At 46.8% G+C, this 18,785-nt stretch overlaps 1 long non-coding RNA gene across 4 annotated transcripts in view; it reads left to right on the plus strand.

Annotated features, from left to right (window-relative positions):
• LOC116150162 (uncharacterized) overlaps window positions 1-18,785 on the plus strand; it is a 58,796-nt gene that overhangs the window by 30,637 nt on the left and 9,374 nt on the right. The window contains exon 4 of one of the 4 annotated variants that reach the window (XR_004133813.2): window positions 4,403-5,351. The exons of the other annotated variants lie outside the window; for them this stretch is intronic. This is a non-coding gene — a long non-coding RNA (uncharacterized LOC116150162). Of the gene's footprint in view, window positions 1-4,402; window positions 5,352-18,785 lie in introns of those variants that run through there. 4 annotated transcript variants of the gene reach the window in all.

Raw genomic sequence — 18,785 nt, forward strand, 5'->3', positions numbered from 1 at the left:
CTTCCACAGGTTTCTCTGATCTGCCACTCTGTGTTCTCCTCACCTCTGTCCCTTGCGGTCTGAGCTGCTCAGACTTCGGCAGCCATGCGGGACAAAAGCAAAAGTGAGTTCATCCACAGAGCATGCGCTCTGGCAGCCAAGTCCCCCAGGTCTGAATAAAATGACCCAATCTATTTGGCATTCACTGGGCAGTCACACAGGGACATGTCCATTCTGGGATGTCCCTCAGCAGGACAGATGCTGCCTCAGCCAGACTGGACAAGAGTCCTTGAATGCAGTTCCTGGTTGGAGGCATGGGAGGTCAAAGCCCCCCTCCCCTCACCCCCACCCCTCACTCTACTAACACTGGTTTTGCCTTAACAATGAATTCCCAACATGAATTTCGATTCCCAACTTCATGTGGTTTCTTTCCAAATAGAAATCCTTCACCTGGTCTATAGCTGCAAGTTTAAAAGACTCAAAATTGCAGCTTTCATAGACAATGGACTATTTTATTTCTAGGGGGTAAAGAATTGGCACTGGCTAATGAGTTATATTCCAATGTACAATGCCCTCTGATTGTGTATTATATATTAGCACTCTGGACTTGAAAGAGACAATTGTGTAATGTTTGCCGATTAATTGAGAATAATCATCTCAGCTGCACGGTACTGCATACCAGCCAAGCTCGTCATTCTCATACCCAACAGCTTTTAATTGTTGTGTCGCCCTTTAACGGCAACCTTTCTCAGAGTTTGGAGAACAAAAACAGAGACCTACCTAAATATCAGCTCCTTCCCACCCTGAGAGAAAAGAATCCATTTAGATGGAAAGGATTTGAGCTTTCTAATCCCCAGAGAGTGATCATGCCTTAGCAATTTCCATTATCCATCAAGTCTAAATGTTAAGGCCGTGGGGTTGCTTGTTCCTAATAAAGTTAGGAAATGTATCAGACAAGAAAGGGGCTTACATGATTACACAGTAAATTGGAGACTAAAATAGAAGAAATGCTTAAAAAATCATTGTCGAGATCTTCTTGAATGCAAGTAACAGAAAATTTAACTCAAACTATCTTAGGTAAAGAATTTTATTGGCTCACATAGCTGAAAAAAGTCCCAGGATGGAACTGCTTCAATGTGCCCAGATTCCAGGGCTCAAAAATATCTTCGAGCTTTGGCCTCATGCTCCCCACAGCTCTCGGCTACAATTGTGTTCTCAGGTGGGCCCTCCCTTCCTCTGGCAGGACAGCAGCTGGCAGCTCAGCTCCAGGCTCCTGGCTCTAATCAGAGTCCGAGATTGAATTTCACTGGACCAGCTTGGGTCATGCCTCTCATTCAGAACCAATCGTGATGGCCATGGGGAATGGAGTATGCTGATTGGCCAGGCCTTGATCACACTCAGCCCTGGAGATGAAGGGCAGGGTCAGATCCATCAACCTGAACCATAAGAACTAGCACTAGAAGGTAGTGGTGATTCTCCGAGAAAAAACAGTCTGGGTTTCCAGAGAAATGGGACTTGAATGCTGAACAAACAGGAAAAACTGATGCACCGTCCCTTCATCTTAACCTCAGGAATGAATGTCTTTGTAGGTTGGAAATTTAAGCCTCACATCTTCTCCCAGAACCCTGTCTGTGATAAAAGTGACCATTTACCATGTGCTGGGCGTTGTGCGGACTGTTTTACGTGAGAGTGTATCCTCTCATCTAACGCTTACACTACCCTACAGGGAGGTACGACTAACCCCCCTTTCTAAATAAGGGCATGGAGGCACAGGGAGAGTAAATGGGATGCCCTCAGCCCCACAACCATTAAAGAGTCAGTCATTATTCAGCTCTGGCCTAACTCCAGAGCGCATGCTTATTCTCCTTCTGTGTGTTTCCCAAACCTGCCCATTTACAAGACTTTCTGGAGTGGTTATTACAATAAAAACGCAGGTTCTCAGGCCCCTCTCCCCATCCACAGAGGTTCTGATTCAAAAAGTCTGGGCTAAAGTGTGGGAGTCTCTTTTGTTAACAGGTGTGCTCAGGGATTCTTATGATCAGACTAGTTTGAAAGCGCACGATGTCATCCTGCCTCCTGTGGGTTAAACCTGCCGCGGCCGCTGCCCAGTGCCAGCCCTCTTCCTGCGTCTCCTTCCTCCGAAGAGGCTCTGCCAGGACTGCTCTAGCTGAGGGTCCTGATCAGTCCACCCTCTGGCTCAGTGGTCTCCAAAGGTGGGGTGCGCTAGAGGTTCCACTGGTGTATGTGGAGGCAATATTTCCCCTTCAATTTCTATTTAATTTCTATTTAAAAAGAAAAAGAAAAGAAATCCAGCTTACTAAAATTTGACATCCAAATTGACAATGACATTCTCCCTCAACTGTGAGCCCCCGGCCATCTGTGTTTCCTGAGGTGTCCTGAGAGGACAGTGAAGTTCCTGTTGTGCATGGGGACAGTGGTACCCTACCCTTGGTTAACTTCCAGGCAACTGGGACCTTATCTGTACCTGAGTGGAATTACAGATTATATTATTCTGTCCCCTAAACTCACCTCCAAATCAGGCTCATATTGTTTTGGAGACAAGTTTCACAAAGTCATCAACAAATATACAATCCTTATATTGTACCTGCTTCAGATGACAAAAAAGGGGGAAGGCTACCCAGATCTTTTTATGAAGTTAGTATAAATCTGATACCAAAGCTGATGAGGACGAAACAAGAAAATTATCTCTTAACCACACTTAAGAATGTTGGTGCAAGATTCCTAAATAAAATATTAGCAAATTTAATTCAGCAGTGTAATGAAGATAATAGGTATCTGAGACTTCAGATGAATAGGTCGCATGGGGTACAGTCATGCAGTGTCATTATTTTCCTCTTGCTGTTGCCCTCGCGAGCTGAATTGTGGAGCTAATTCTTTCTTGCTCCTGAACAAATAAAGAATCATTCAATTTTTTGGCCACTCTGTAAAAAGTCTTTTGATCATGAAAAACAGTCTCAGTTTATGAATTAAGATGTCTAATCTCAGGTAATAGTCAAAGTTTCCAGCATTACAAAGTTAAAGCTTATCCTCATCCCAGCCTGAATCTGCAGCAGGTGGAACCTTGCAGTGGGAACAGATAGCGTGGCATGTGTCTCATCTGTGTCCTCGACTGGGTTTTCTGTTCCTCCCTGTGCGCTCATTAGGTGGTCTCTGGTTCCTCTAGTTCCTGGTTGAAGCAGGGGAAAGGAGGGAAGCAATAGGAAAGGTCCTACTTGTCCAGCACTGTTATGAGCTGGTATCAGAATACCCTGGACTGGGCAGAAGTTTAAAGCTGGTTTTTTCTGTTATGGAGGTTTCCTGTGGGCTTTCTTGGAGACCACCTATTCTGGGAATCTCTCATCTGCAATTTCATTCATGTGGGAGAATGCATCTTTTCCACCTGGTTACTTGGATTCCCCTCATAGCAACTTTAGTTCTTTATAGTAAGAAGCTGGACCTCTTACGTGGACCTAAGATGATCCCACAAAGGCAAATACTCTCTTCTTATGGCCCACGGGAAACATCTCCATACTTTGCTCTGAAAATGCTGGGAACGTGGGATCTCCCTCATGCCTCCCTTTGCTCTGCCATCAGAGCAGCCACCAGCCAGTCCGGATTTCTCATCATTTTAAATCGTCGTTCGGATCTCTCAGGTGTTAGACACAGTCTGCACTGTCCTTTAAGCTCTAGGAGACTTTGTGGAGGAGCCGAGGGCCAAGAACTCGGATTCCGTTTTTTAAAAAAAGAGAGAGGTGGGACTTGTTCTATGAGGTATGAAGACTTACTTTTAAATAAACCTTAGAAACTAGGACAGAGTGGCATGGTGCAAGAATTGGAAAATAAACCAATGAAACAGGATAGGAAACCCAGAAACACACTCACACATATCTGGACATGATATATGGTACAGGTAGGAGCATTAAAAAATGGGAAAACAAAGACTGTTCAATCGATGGTGCTTGGAAAATTGACTATCTGTATGAAAAACACAAAATTAGGTCCCTCTCTTACATCACAGGTGGATTTAAATCCAAATTAAAGAAAATGAAATTTTAGAAGAAACTATAGGTCTTTGTGTACAGAAAGACTTCTTATCATTTACACCAAAATCTCAAACTGTATAGGAAAAAGTAATGATAAATTTTTTTATTACATGATGTTAGTATTAAACTTTCTGGAGTAACAAAAAAGACCAAAAACAAACTAAAAAAGACAAATTGCAGACATTTGGGAAAAGGTATTTAAAATGCGAAGTCTGACAAGGAAATAGCATCCAGTGTATAGGAAGAACCCCTACAAACCAGTAACGATGATGAGGAGGAGGAGGACAGCCGGGCACTGTCCTAAGCACTTGACATGTATTAACTCGTTTAATCTTCACTATATCCCTATGACATAGGTGTTTATCATACCCCCTTTACAGGTGAAGAAACAGGCACAGAAAGGGTTAAATGGCAGGCTGGATGTCATTTACAGTTAAGCAGTGGAGCTGACTTTGTGCCTAGGAGTCTGGCTCCAGTTCCTCTGGTCTTAACCACTATGTTGTCAGACTCAAGAGAAACATCAACCCAAGGACCAGCACATACACAAGAAGAATCTCAACCTCACCAGCAGTCAGAGAAGCACAGATTAAAATGCACGGAGAAATCACCCGACAAGTTAAAAGGTCTGATGATACCAAGTTTGAGTGAGGACGTGGGAAGAAAATGGGAACTTTTGTACACTGCTGGTGGAAGTATAAATTTGCACAACCATTTTGGAGAGCAATTTGGGAATATCCAGTAAATCTGAAGGTGCTCATATTCTGACCGAGTAGTTTCACATCTAGAAATATACGCTAGGGAGATCCTCATGTTGTGCACAGTGAGGTGTGCTCAAGAATATTCATTGCAGTGTTGCTTGTCGTAGCAAAATGTGAAAACCAAAGAATTCATTAACAGGAAAAACATCGTGGTATACTTATTCCATGAAATAACATGCAGCGGTTAATACGAACCACCACTACATCTACCAAATATAAAAAATACACTATTGTGTGGGAAAAGACTTGTTGAAATAAGATACATATCGTGCGATACCGTTCTATAAGACTTAAAATATATGCAAAATAATGTCATTTAATGTGCATGTATACAGAATATGTAGTAAAAGAATAAAAACTTCAAACAAGAGTGATAACATGTTCATGGTAGTATTTATCTCCAACAGAAAAAGAAGAGCAGTGAGATCCCAGAAATGTCCACACAGGAAGTCTCAATTATGTTTGCAATGCTTAATTTAAAAAAAGTCCTGAAGTGGGTCTCTGAATACCATTTCCCAGGTCTGGGGCAAGAAATCTGCACAATGAGCCATGAACAACTTGTGTAAGGAAGCTCTCCCAGACTATTTGAGGTCCTGTCAAAACAAAACAGGAACTACTTTGAAGGTAGGGCAATTTCTGCATCAAAAAGAATAATAACTACAATGGATTAAAACCTGTCAAATACATAAAAGTCATGAGTTCATAATGAAACAAACAGACAACCCCCCCCCCGACAACCTAATAGCTTGCCATTGGAAGTTGCTAGGGTAATAATTTATTATCCTGAAAATGAATAAATAATGAGAAAGTATTTATTTTATCTTTCCTATGCCAGCTGTATTTTGGGGTAAATGAATCTTTGATAAAAGTAGGCGCCATAATAGAAGAATTCCAACTAATAAATGCAGAAGGAATGCTACAATTTTCAAAAAACACCATTTTCAACCTGTAAAGAAAGAATTGACCTAGGCAACATTCATTAATGAGGCTAAAACTATTAGCTGAAGTGTCAGCGGGAAACATTATAAAGGAAGGGCCAGGCTGATGCCACCTACACCCTGTGATCAGTCTTAGCCTCTGTAAAAGTGGGACAACACAAACATTCTGTGAGGTGATGCAACAGGAAGTATCTCTTACAATGTTTCTTGCTGAAAACATTGAACTTGATTTTAATCAAGTCGTTAAAACTGCTGTTAGTTTATTGGAAATATGAAAGGTAGAAGAACTACTTAAATGACAAAGATACAACTGGCTAAATCCAAAAGGTGGGACATCCTGTAAAAGAAATGACCCAGATTCTCCAACAAATACGCGTTATACTATAACAAAAAGGGTGTTAGAGAAAAAGGGAGGGTGAGTTATTATCGGATAAAATAGACTGAGAACAGCTAACAGCCACATGCATCGTGTGGCCCTTGTTTGGATACCAATTCAAACAAATGGACAATAAAAGGACTGGGAAAACCAAGGAAATATGCATAGGGATTGGGAGGAGAGGACATTAAGGAATTAGTTATTTTTGATAAGTGTGATGAAGGCATGGTGATTATGTTTAAAAATGTCCTCAACATCAAGATAAGGACACTTTAGAAGAGTGTAAACATGGTGAAAGGCCTTTTACCCCAGCCCTTCAAGGAACCTTAAGGAACTACAGGAGCCCGTCAGATACGACGTGGGAGTCTAAGAAGAGACCGGATACAATCTGAGCGAGCAGGTTCCCGCCCCCTGGCGAGGAGGGTGTTGGGGGGAGCAGCAGAGCGCCACTCCAGTGCTTCCAGCCGCGTGGCCCCTCAGCCCAGAGTGGGGCACCAGCGGGGTCCCTGGCCAGGGGAATGGCGCGGTGTCCGGCTGATACTGGACGAGTCGGGAGAGGAAGGCTCTTACTCCCTGTGAGAACTGAGCCTTGAAATGACTGTTGGGGTTCTCATTCCAGGCTGAAGTGGCTTGAAGACATTTGGCCAACGCTCAGAGTGTGGATTTGGTATTTTACATACAAGCACGGCAGTCCCAGTCCAGGAAAACCCACTTTGCAGTTGGGGAAATAGAGGCACAAGACATTTTAGCATTTTATCTCTTAGAAAGGCCAGGTGAGAACTACCTTCTGATTCCAGGCTGCACCTCTACCCCCACCAGCCTGTACATTTTTCTGATTTTCTGCACACCTTTGTCTAACATGCGGAAAGACTGTCAAAAGAGTTGCAGGCCTCAGCCCAAAGGGCGTTAATAGTTACTATCGTCTTTCTGAGCTTCTATCAGGAATTGCTGTTCACAAACCAAACTGTGAAAACGTTTGCTAGAGATGCTCGGGCGCGACTTAACTTTTCCTGCTCTAGCACAGTCAGCCTCTTTAGTCGTCTTCACGCTTCTTGGAGCCTGGGGCCTCTCCCAAGCCAGGTTCCCTTTGTCCCTCGAAGCTGGTACTCCCCCTTCTGGTTTGATGCCTGCTTCCCGGTGGAACCCAGGGTGTTGGAATGTTCTGTGGCTGTTTGCCAGCAGCCAGAAGACTAAGCTTGCCCTGAGAATTTCATTCGTGGGCTCTGAACGAAGTCCAGGGAGCCGTCTACCAACGAGTTCGTGGTGGTGTTGCGGCCAGGGAGCCGGGAACACTTGCAGACAGCTATCTTCCTGGCCCTGCCTGCTGACGGAGGCACCTGTGGTTGATTGATTTCTCATCTTCTGCCCAATTAGGCTGTTTCCTTTGATAAAAGTTCCCTCCTTATCATGTCCATAGACTCTAATCTGGGAATTACTTTTGATCTTAGAAGTCTTGATTTTTGGATCAATTTAGATCATGTCTGCCTTGTTTATAATGAGTAGGACATCTTCCTATTATAAGTAAGTGTTCATCTGTTCCCTCTATGAAGGCATAGGACTAAAAAGGGGTGAATGAGAAGGAAATAAAAAGAACCAGGGTATCTTTTCTGGTCTTCTTGAAGATAATCCCATGATATATGTGCCAGATATTAAATAGAGACTAGTATTGACCAGAAGGTACAGAATAAAGAGCACTGCATTGGGCGGTGTGATTTCCATAAGGCATTTAGTCTACATCAGCCTTAGTTGCTTTGTCTGTAAAATGAGGCTAATAATAGCTGATTATTAATAATAGCTAATACAGTAAAGGTAAGAGATTCAACCTGATAAATATCTGGAGTGACTTTCCTTTTCCTTAAATCTGGGAAATACTGACAATCCACCCCATTCATTCAGTTATTTATATTGCTTTATATCCTCATTCATTCATACATTCCTTCACTGAACAAATATTCTTTGAGGACATATTATATGAAATTAACAATGCACGATACTGTGGGAGATAAGATAAAAGTTTATGTCCTCAGGAATTTCCATTTTAATTGGAGAGCAAAGACACGCATGGAAAACTGTAACACAGAGTGTGCTAAATACAGTAAGAAAGGTGCTAAGTGCTCTGAGAGTTCAGAAAAAGAGAAATTGCTTCCAGGAAGAGATTTCAGGGAAGACTCAGAAGGATGAAGTGGTTAAACTGAGTTTTGAAGCATAAATAAAATTTGGATAGGCAGACATGGGGGAGACTATTCCACAGGCCCAGCAAAGGCCTGAGCAGAGATCTGGGGGAGGGAACTTATGGGATATGCTGGGGAAACTATAATCACCTAGGAAAAAAGTTGAAAATGGTTAAAGATATTTGAGTGAATGACCAACTAGAAGACAACAGCCACAGCTCAAGGGACAGTTAGTGAGCATTTAACTCATGGGGTCAGAGAGCAAAGGAGACGAGAGGACTGGCTGGCATGATTGTGGGGATGGAAGGAAGGGGCAGAGGTGTCGGGGCTGGAGGGAAGGGTCCTTATGTTTGCTTCTTACCCTCAACGTTGGTGGTCACTCCCCCAAACCTGACTGTCCCTCTGCTTTTTTACTCGAATAGTGCTGGCTTTAATACCCAGCGATCTGTTCAGAGGAAGTCAGAGTTTGGACAAATAGTGACACTACTAGCACTGTGACCTTCACCTTGCGAGGGTGTTTGTGCTTTCCTTACGCCAGCCACTTGGCTCTACAAGTCAGTGACGGAGTCAGCAACATGTATGGGGGCCTCGTGCCTCCACCGCCCCTCCCCACCCGGTTCACGTGCTCGCGAGCTGTCCCTTGAACTGTGGCGGTTGTCTCCTAACTGGTCTCCCACTCAGAAATCTTCGACGGTTTCCGTTTTTTTTTTTTTTTTTCTAGGTGATTTGTAGTTTCCCAACTACACAAAATATGTTGGTATATATTTTCAGTAAGAGTTTATTGAATATCTCTGGTGTTTAAGGTGATGTAGGGGATAAGGCAGATTATATCTCGCCCAGGGGAGTTTACAAACTAGTCAGGGAAAAAGATGTGTATGTAAATAATTAGCTAAAAAACGAGATACTTGAGAAGTGCCGTGAGATTAGCACAAGTTTAGAAGAGGCAGTCCTAGGAACCAGGGAGAGCATTAGGAAGGAGGTGGCCAATAAAATATGGGTAGGTCTATAAATGCTCAGGAGTGGAGAATTTGAGAGGCATGGGAGGCTGGTGTTTGGAACTGAAAGTCCACCAAGTAGTGGATTTTGTCCGGGGACGCCGCCTACTGGTTGTATGTCTAGGAACCATTTCGCACACAACCAACCGTGTTGACTTCTGCAATCTGCTTTCCTTTGGGTTGAAACTGGGTTAGTCTCTGTTGTAGGATATGCCTGAGGCATCAGGGAGTGAAGTCTGTGTAACCGCATGGTCTCCCGATGCAAGGATTTCAACATGACAGGAGTTTGACAGTGAAACTGATGGAAATGGGACAGGTGGTACCCCCAGTGCCCTTCAGCCTGCCTTCCTGTCCTTCAAAACTGGTGTGGTTTGTGCAAAATCCCACCTACTGCTTTTACCAGCACCAGCTTTCCACACTCTGAGGATGGATTTCTCTTTGTGGTCACTGTGTGGTTTCTCTACTGGATTCCTTTTTGTGGTTGGAGGTCAAACCCTTTCTTGCCTGCTGCTTCCAGGAATGCGTGGTATATGTCTCAGCGTGCTACATGAGAGGGTTTTATTTTACCTCCCTTGAATGGAATGGCAGTCATCCAGCAAGCCTGGGCGCACGTATAAATAGAGGGACACGTAAGCCCGCATTTCACATCCAGAACATAAACCAGCCACCGCTGCGTGCTACAGCGTCATGTTTTGATGAAAGGCTGCTGACAGCCCCACGGACCATGCCGTGGGGCCCAGCAAACCACCTAATCCCACTGCTTTATCCCAGGCATAGAGGGGGCAGATTTCCTTGCCAGGAACAATGTCTTTGCAGCCGCCAGCAGCTCTGAGTTTCTCTGGCTTTTCCTGCTTCAGCTGCCCGTGACCGGTGACCCTCAGTCAGGGGCCTGGGTGAACATGGAAGACTAAAACGTACAGCTAATCCTCCCAGTTTTTTTTTTTTTTTAAGGCAGAAAATTTAGACTCACTCGCCTGTGAATCTTTGACTATTGAGCTCACGTCAGAAGGGCCCGTTGAAAGTTCAGCACTTCCGTGTCCCCGGCCCAGCTTTCCACAGTGTACCTCAGGGCAGGGTCACATCTCAGACTCTGTAGGTTAGGTGCGAATTCCTGCCTTTCAGATTCTTTACATTCTGGTCAACAAACTACCTTTCCCTCCTGTATCCACTGCATCCTCACTGGGCTTCTGTTTAAGAGTATCGGGCTACTTCCTGTTTTCAAGGCTACTTATGCCCCTGTGCCATCATTGTAGTGGTCCCCTCCCCTAGAGTAAATAGTTCCCTTCTCTCTGCCTGTGGAAAACTTTCTATCCAGCAGGGCTGAGTTTCACTCCAGGGCCCCCATGACTACTCCTGTCCACGTGTCTTTCTCTCCCTCGCACGCACCGTTTCTTCTGTCTACTCGATGAGTCATTCTGTTACTTGTGATAGATTCTTTGTAATCTTATATACCGATTGGAATTGGCCTACTTCACACTGGAATTCTAGATTCTAGTCTCCTCTAGAATGGAAGCCTCATGAGGTCAGGGGTCATGCGTTACCTGCCTTGTAGCTCCTGTGTTAAGTGCTACATTGAGAGGGGCCAGGAAGTGCTTGTTGACTGAATGAATAATAATCCTCTCTGGAAAAAGCAGGGCTTTGACAGTGTCTGTGAGTGCCTCCAGCGACCTTTCGAGGACATTCTCTGCCTAAGCGGTGGAAAATTGGAATATGAGGTAATGGTTAACGTTGTCCTCAGGTCCAGAAGGGAGCTCAGAGACTGTCCTCCACTGAAGTGCCCTGGAGCCATCTAGAACGTCAGCTTGACTCAAATTCCAGGCAGGGTTGCCTCCACAGTTTTAGGTTTCTTGGGGTTCTATGCTATGCACTCAGAAGGCCTGATTGTTAAAACTGTCATCTCTCAGCAGCCTTCACGTTCTTATTCAATACGTGCTTGATGACTGGAGTTAAGCTAGGAATAGCGGTCTAACCTGCTGCTAGATACTGTGGAGAATTCGTCTGGGATGTTTGTGTCGCATGTAAGTCCTTCACATACAACGTTGGTGTTTTGAACAGTGCCTGTGGAATTCCGTAAGTACTGAAATATATAGCCAGTGATTGTGAGACTTCTCTTTAAACAGGAGATTGGACTTTTGTGAACTTCTAAATATAATTTGTAGCTAAATCTGATCGATGAAATGGAGACTCAAATATGGTAATATTTTGGCACAAAATAAGGAATACGAAAAAATTAGGGAAAAAACCCCCATGATATTTGCATGTAGCTTATAAAAGGGCTTTGAAGGTAATTCCAAAAGTGAACTTTCAGAAACATTAAATTATAGAAGCCTTACTGTGCTAAGAATGGCTTCCACTTCTTGAGCATTTGCTGTCTGTCATTAAGTACTTGATATTCAAAATGTCATGTAGTCTCAAAAGTGACCTGGTGAAGAGGGATTTTATTAGCTCTGTTTTAGAGACCTGGAAATTAAAGGTTAAAATGGTTAATCTGGATTTGAACTCAGGTCTGTCAGACTCCAAAGTCCGTGTGCCATTGTGATGACCACCTTAATGGACGGACACTGATTGGATATGCGCAACTTCTCATGTCTAAGGTTACTTAGGGATGTTCATGGCACAACTCTGGGTTCAGCACTTGTCCCCTGCTCATAGCATATTTGAATAGTTTTTATGACAAATGTCTAGCAGATGGCAGTAAGGTGTCCTGAGCAAGGTGGGTGAAGAGTGGTTCCTAATTCACAGTTGCACAAAAATTGTTCTCAGCGCTCTGTGGTCATGTGTAGAAGGCAGGGTCCCTAAACTGGAGAAGTTAAGAGTCTCGAGCAACTTCAAGATGAGCCATCTGGGAACTGACAAGTGAGAGTTCTTGTTACTTAGGCTCCGAAGTAGTATCTCACTTGCCTTTTACCGTGGTCCTGCTTTTCTTCTGCCTTTGGAATGAACTGTATTCTTCTAATCTTCATAATTATTAACTGAATTTAATGGGACAAGCAGTGCGTTGAGAATCTCCTATGTGGAAGATACTATGAGAGTCCCTTGGCAGGAGGAATGAGGATGGGGAGCGGGGGGCATGGAGTGACCTGGTGGAGGTGGGAACTTGAGACAAGATGCAGGAATGAGTATGTGGCTTGATCTCACTTTGTAAACCGCAGGGGGACTGAGCCATCGGATGGTACGTAGGCACTATAACGGTAGGGGAGGGAGGAGGCTAGACCCACAACCCTTTGGGAACACGGGGGAGAGAGAGGTTTCCTCTGTCTGGGAGGGCTGGAGAAGCCTTCCTGAAGGGTGGGACACTTGAGCTCACTCTTGAAGGATGGGCAGGCCCCTGACAAATGGGGAAGGAAGCATTAGGGTCAGGAAGACACGAGATAAAAGTGATCCAACTGCCCAAGTGAGAGTGAGGCGCGTGTACACGTGTTGGGTCAAGTAGGGATTATGGCAGGAAACATAAAGGCACCGGGGAGTCACTGAAGAATTCTGAGCACTGAAGATCTTTTGATCTTCTGACTTTCCAGAGACGGCTCCTCTGCTTGTAGTTATGGGCAGTGTCGGCTGTGTTGTGCGGCATGAGATTCCACTTTTACCCTTTCTTTCTGGGGAGCTGTCTCAAGGAAAAGGACCTTGTTCTTTTGTTTCCTTTCATCCAGGTTTGATATCCTGTTTGTCATTTCCTCTCCCTTTCCTTTGATGCTTTTGGCAAGGGAAGTCATATCGTGGGTTCTTCCTGTGACATCCGGGTCAGGTATATGACCCGTGTTACCTCAGGACTATTCTTTTCGGTGAGTTAGATGGGTCAGCGAGTAAACTGTCATTCCTGTCCACGGGTTGAAACCTCCAGAAAGGTTAGGATTAAAAGTGCTAGAGAAAGAAGCATGCAGACAAAAAGGCGGGACACGCATCCAAGCACAGGACAGCGTGCCATGGACTGAGCGAGGTCTCAGAATAGAAGGTGCTTCTCTTGGGATTCACACTGCAGGCCTTGGCAGGCAGCCCGCCCTGATCACCATTAATTTTCAGACTTCAGAATTGGGCACTGCACCTTGGTGTTAAGCTGTTAACCTCCACTATCAAGGCCACAGCTGCCGGGAAGAATTCCTCTTTCAAGCTGTGGCCTTCATCTGGACACGCCACAAAGGGTAAATGTTCCTAAATCCAGTCCCATGATTCTGAGATTCTGTCTATACCCAGGCAGTTCCCACTCGTTTACTGCAGGACACACACACAGCAGAGCTGTCCTGGAGTGGATCGGGGCACCGCAGCTGTAGAGAGAGAGAAGAGGGTCCGGGAGAGTGCGCGCGCGTGTGCACCTATGCACAGAGGTGTGTAGTCCTCTCAGTGCATATCGGACGCATAGGATGGGAACTCCCTTCCCGGCCGACCTTTTTTTCCTTCTGCTTTCTGAAAGAATAAAATTGGAAACAGTGTGGATACTTTGAGGAAATTAATGATATTTCTAGAGCCTAGCTTTTCACAGTATAAGTCTGCTCTAGGTCTAGAGACAGATTACAGTTTCCAGATTCAAAAGGTCTTTTTCTTGCTGTGTGCTGTGAAGCTACACCCAGGCCATCAGCAGAGGGCTCCCTCAACCTTACAAGCTGGTACTGATGCTTGGAAGGCTGAGCCGTGCAAATGAGAGAAGAAATGCAGATCTGATTGTGCGTTTAAAATCCAATGCCCCGAAGTACTTTTGGAGAGGAGAAACCCTAACCCATCCTGAAAGCAGACTTCAGCAAGAAGGCATTTGCTGGCGTTTACAGTAGGTGACACTGTTTAAATTCCTGGATCAAGGTCCGCGTAATGTTTATGCTCAGAGTAACACATAGCTAAGTCATCCTTCAGAGAGAGTAGCAAGCAGGACCACTCTCTGACCAGTGCTTTCGTTGCTTCTGGACTGGTGGCTGGATGATTCCTAAATATTGAATCCTGACACGCCGGTCGCCCTCCATCCCAGGTCCAGACCAAAGCTCCGCAGACGCCAGATCCCCATGTGGCATTTGCCCCAAATCATGCCGGCTGAACTCGCAGTGCCTGGCTGATAAAGTGCGGTGTCAGGGGAGCTAACGGCCACTATGTGTTAGGGCCCCTGGAGCCGGCCAGCTGCTCTCAGGATGGAAGAGGCTGCATGGTGAAAATGGAATCAGGAAGAGGAAACTGGTCACTGCCAAAACAGCAGCCACCTGAGGCTGCCGTCTCTTGGGAGTGTTCTGATTGTCCACCTGAAGCACAGCGTGCTAGGCTCTGGGAGCAGGTATTAGTTAAAAGCAGGGTGCTCTCTTCCGCAGGATTTGCTAGACAACCTCTGTCCAGGTCTTATCTTCTGACTCCTTTGTTCTTAGCTCTAGGCGGATAGTCCTCTGAGACATGTTACACTGAGTGATGACGCTGACTCAAACAGTCAGGTAGACTTCTCTGCGGACACTGCAGGAGAATGCCCCAGATTCCTCGATTACGTCTGGGAGAAATCTTGGTCTTATATTCGGGGGTGATGGGGTCACACCTAGTCAGTGGCTGGGGTTTATTAATCTTTTCAAATTCCAGGGAAGAGGAGGCACCATCCTGTGAGCAAAATCTGCCTCCCACCTGTCTCCTGTAAAGAGGCACCAAACAGAGGAGCCGGGGCAGACGGCCACGGGCAGCCGGGAGCGCAGAGCGCTGAGGGGACTTGGGGGGTGTGGGCCTTGTGAGCTCAGGGTTAATCAGCACGATCTGGGGCCGTTTCCGGGAAGAGGCATGTGTCCTCCTCATGACGGAAAGGCAAACGCGTATGAGCAGAAACTTTGGGGAAGCCGCTCCAGGCTCCTGCGGTGGGAAACTCAGCGGTTTCTGTTTGTGCTGGCCCCATTCGTTCACGTGTTTCTCATCAGCCACATTCAGATCGATTCCATTTGCAGGGCTCTCCTGGCAGTCGTGGCGCGGGAGACTTGGTCGCAGAGTCTCCTGCAGTTCTGCCCCTGCCCAGGCTCTGCTCTTCTCGCGTAGTTTCTTGGCGCTTTAGCTCGCAAGCAGAAATGGGCTAAGCAGACGCGGTGGCTGAGCAAAACCAAACGTAAAACAGAACGCTGGCACACCGAACCAAGAGATTTCTCTACGTGTGAGGAGCGGGAACTCAGGGAGGGATAGTGAGGGACCAGGAAAGGGAGGGGCTACGTGAGAACCAGATGGAGCCGCGCTCCCATCCCGTTGGCATCCTCGCTAACTGTGCCCCTCTACTCTTCCGTCTCACTAATGGGTGCGATATAAAATACTTGTGTTCCTGGCCCTCACGGAGGATGTGACCCATGACACTGTGACACCACTTAATTTTTTTCAGTTAAATTAATCCCTTAACTTAGCTTCGCAGACTTTCGTCAGCTTCCTTCTTGGCGCCCGCCTCCCTAGCCCCACCCGTGTCCCACGTGGGACCCATCTTTTCTTCCTCCACCTGATGCTGACTCTTCTTGTACCATTAGGGAGGATGCTTGTCATCCCACTCTTTGAGCTGACACAGCAGAGAAAGGCCATCTGGTTGGAGACACGTCCGGTCCCTCTCTTCCCACTGCTGAGACTAGGAAAAAGGCACTGCTGTCCACAGCCCTTGGCTGTGTTTCCCAGGGCCGGACGGCATGTGTGCTGTGCTCTTGTCCTGCGTGTTGCTGTCTGGATTTGATTTCTGCATGTGCGGCTCATGGGGTCTGAAATTAGGGTGGAGACCTAAGTCTCAAGAAGGAGAGAGTCCATTGGCTTCAGCTTCAAGACACTGGTCCAGTCCAGTAAAGCTGGTATGGACACATGCACACACACACACACACACACACGTGCACACAAGGTGGTCTCACAGTCACACAGTTTAAAATTCAAAGGCACAAAAGGGCGTATGTACCGTCCCACACTCCTGCCCCCAGCTTCTTAGTCCCTCTCTGCAGGCGACCAGTGTTGACAGCGTCTCGTGTGTCCTTCCAGATATGTTTTAAACATACATTAGCAAATAAATCATACATTTCCCCATAATTGGTAGCATACCATATATGTATATATATACATATATATACATATATAGTTCAATGTCTTTTTTTTTTTTCACCTTCTAAATGGCTGCAAAGTATATCGTTGAATGAATTTCCATAATTTATTTAACTAGTCCCATATGGATGGGCATTTGGTAGTTTCCAATTTTTTGCTATTGTAAAAAAATAAAGTGGATATTTTGATCCTCGGATCTTGTGTTTATTTCCCAAGGCTCAGCACTCTGAGGGGCGAGGAGTGTGGTCCACCGTCTAGCCGGGAGCTGGATGTGAAGCCCCAGACCACTGAGTCAGACACGTCCGGGTTTGCTCTTCTGTCCCTCCTAACTTGCCATCATGCAGAGAACTTACGCTACCAATTCTGATGTTCACTAAATTAGGTAATTTTATGCTTTTCTTTCTCTTTCCTGGCCTCCAGCCTCCTCCAGCCCAGAAATCTGGTTGTAACCAAAATACCGTTCCAGCAAGTGATGCCCCCACTCTCTCCTGAGACTTAGGGTGTTGGATTTCCTACGTTTCTGTAGCATGTGATAATGTGCAAAGCACTCTCACATAACATTCTTTCACTTAATTCTCACACAAGTTATTTGAGGTTGGCAGGACATTTTCTAGATGAAGGAAGTGAGGCTCAGAGGGACTGCCTGGTTTGCTCAACTTAGCTGATAAATGACAGACACAGAACTTAAAGCCAGATCACCTAACCCCCAGTCTACTGCTTTCCTCATCCATACGCTAACCCTTTTGCTGTGTATGTGGCATTTAAGTCAGCTTTCCATTTGGAATATGGCAGAGGCTGAAGTTCTAGCAAGTTCATTCTCAAATTTCATTTCCATCAATAGATAGATTGAGGCTATTCAGACAAAAGGAACGATGGACCAGTTTATCCACAGGGATCCCCTTGGATCTTTCAGCAAGCCAAGGGCAGCGTCGGTTGTCCAGGGAGCAGGACGAGCGGGGTGGGAGAGGGGCCAGGGCCGGAAACACGCGTGACGTGGAGGTCGGGGTGGGCTCCCCAGTGGGGAGGAGAAGAGAGGAGCAGAATGTGTGGTGGATCTGCCGCGGGCCACGCTCACCCATTAACCGCTCACAGAACTTGGGGAGGGCGCGCACACGTGAGGCCAAGGCTGTTCTGGTGCCCATGTGGCCATGCTGTGCTGGGCCGGCAGCCGGCCAGAGCTGCCCAGGGTGGCGAGGGACTGAGTGACTGCAGACACCAGTGCCGAGTGCAGCCCTGTGCTGGTCCCAGCCACCTCCCTCCAGCTCACAGTGGGACTCCTTTCTCCCCCAGGATGTGTTTTCTCACCCTCAGCTCCTCAGAGGAGGGGGAGCCTTGCTGGGGGCCCCACTGAGAGAGACACTGGACCGAGAGGCAGGGCCGGGCTACCGCAGGCTCAGATGCTGAGCTAAGGTCTCGAGGATTATCCTACAGGCAGTGGGGGTTACGGCGGGACTTCCAGGGAGTTCTCGCTCGCTCTCCAAGCACACACACCACGGAAAGGCTGCATGAGGACTCAGCGAGAAGGTGGCCGTCTGCCAGCCAGGCAGTGGGTTCTCACCGGGAACTGCGCGACTGCACCCTGGCCTTGGGCTTCCAGCCTCCAGAACCACGAGCATCAGCTTTCTGTTGTTTAAGCTCCTAGTGTGTGGTACTTTGTTGTGGCAGCCTGACCTGACGGAGCCAAGCACACAGCCACGCGGATGGCAGGGCTTTGGCTCCGGCAGCCTGGGGTGAGCACAGAATCCTTGCTCTCATGGAGCTAATGGTCTGGTGGGGAGGGGAAGGAGGCATGGAATGAGCCATCAACACGGATGTATGTACAGTTACTGACATGGGGGTGAATAACGGGGCCTCACCCAGACGAGGGAAGACGGAGGAAGACTTCCAAGGACGTGACCTTCAACCTGAGACCTGAAGGATGGGCGAAGAGAGAAGGCGTGGGCAGAGGGAGGAGCGTCGCAGGCTCAGGGAGGGCACGTGAGAAGCTGGGAGGAGAAAGGGCTGGAGAGAAACTGACAAGACACAGCGTCACCAGAGGGGGAGAAGGACCTGCTCCTGGGGACGGGTCTAAGAAGACTTGCAGGTCTTGTTAAGGGGTTTAGATTTACGTTCTCAGTGCAATGGGGAGCCATTAGAGGGTTTAAGTGGAGAAGTGATGTGATCCAACTTTCGTGTTAAAAGATAACTCTGAATAACGTAAGACTCAGATGGGAGGGAGAGACGTCCGAGGGCCGTCGATGCTGTCCTGGGGTGTGTGGGGTCCTGAGCCGGGGGAATTAGAGAGAAGTGGGTGCATGTGAGGGCCAGTGGGCAGGATGGGTGGGGGGAGGGCAGCAGAAGACAGGTAACAGGCCCAGCAACTGGGAGAGGGGGAGTCGAGGACACCGAGCGTGGGGGGGGAGCTGGAAACAGAAGGGCCCATGGCTCAGGAGACAGATCCAGCCTGTGCAGAAGGGAGTCAACAGAGCTGGCCTGAGGCTGCCGTCCTTAGAAAGGCCTGATTGCAAGGCTGGCCCTTGGCTG

Source organism: Camelus dromedarius, chromosome 34 (genome assembly GCF_036321535.1).
Source record: "Camelus dromedarius isolate mCamDro1 chromosome 34, mCamDro1.pat, whole genome shotgun sequence".
Taxonomy (NCBI): Eukaryota; Metazoa; Chordata; class Mammalia; order Artiodactyla; family Camelidae; genus Camelus; species Camelus dromedarius.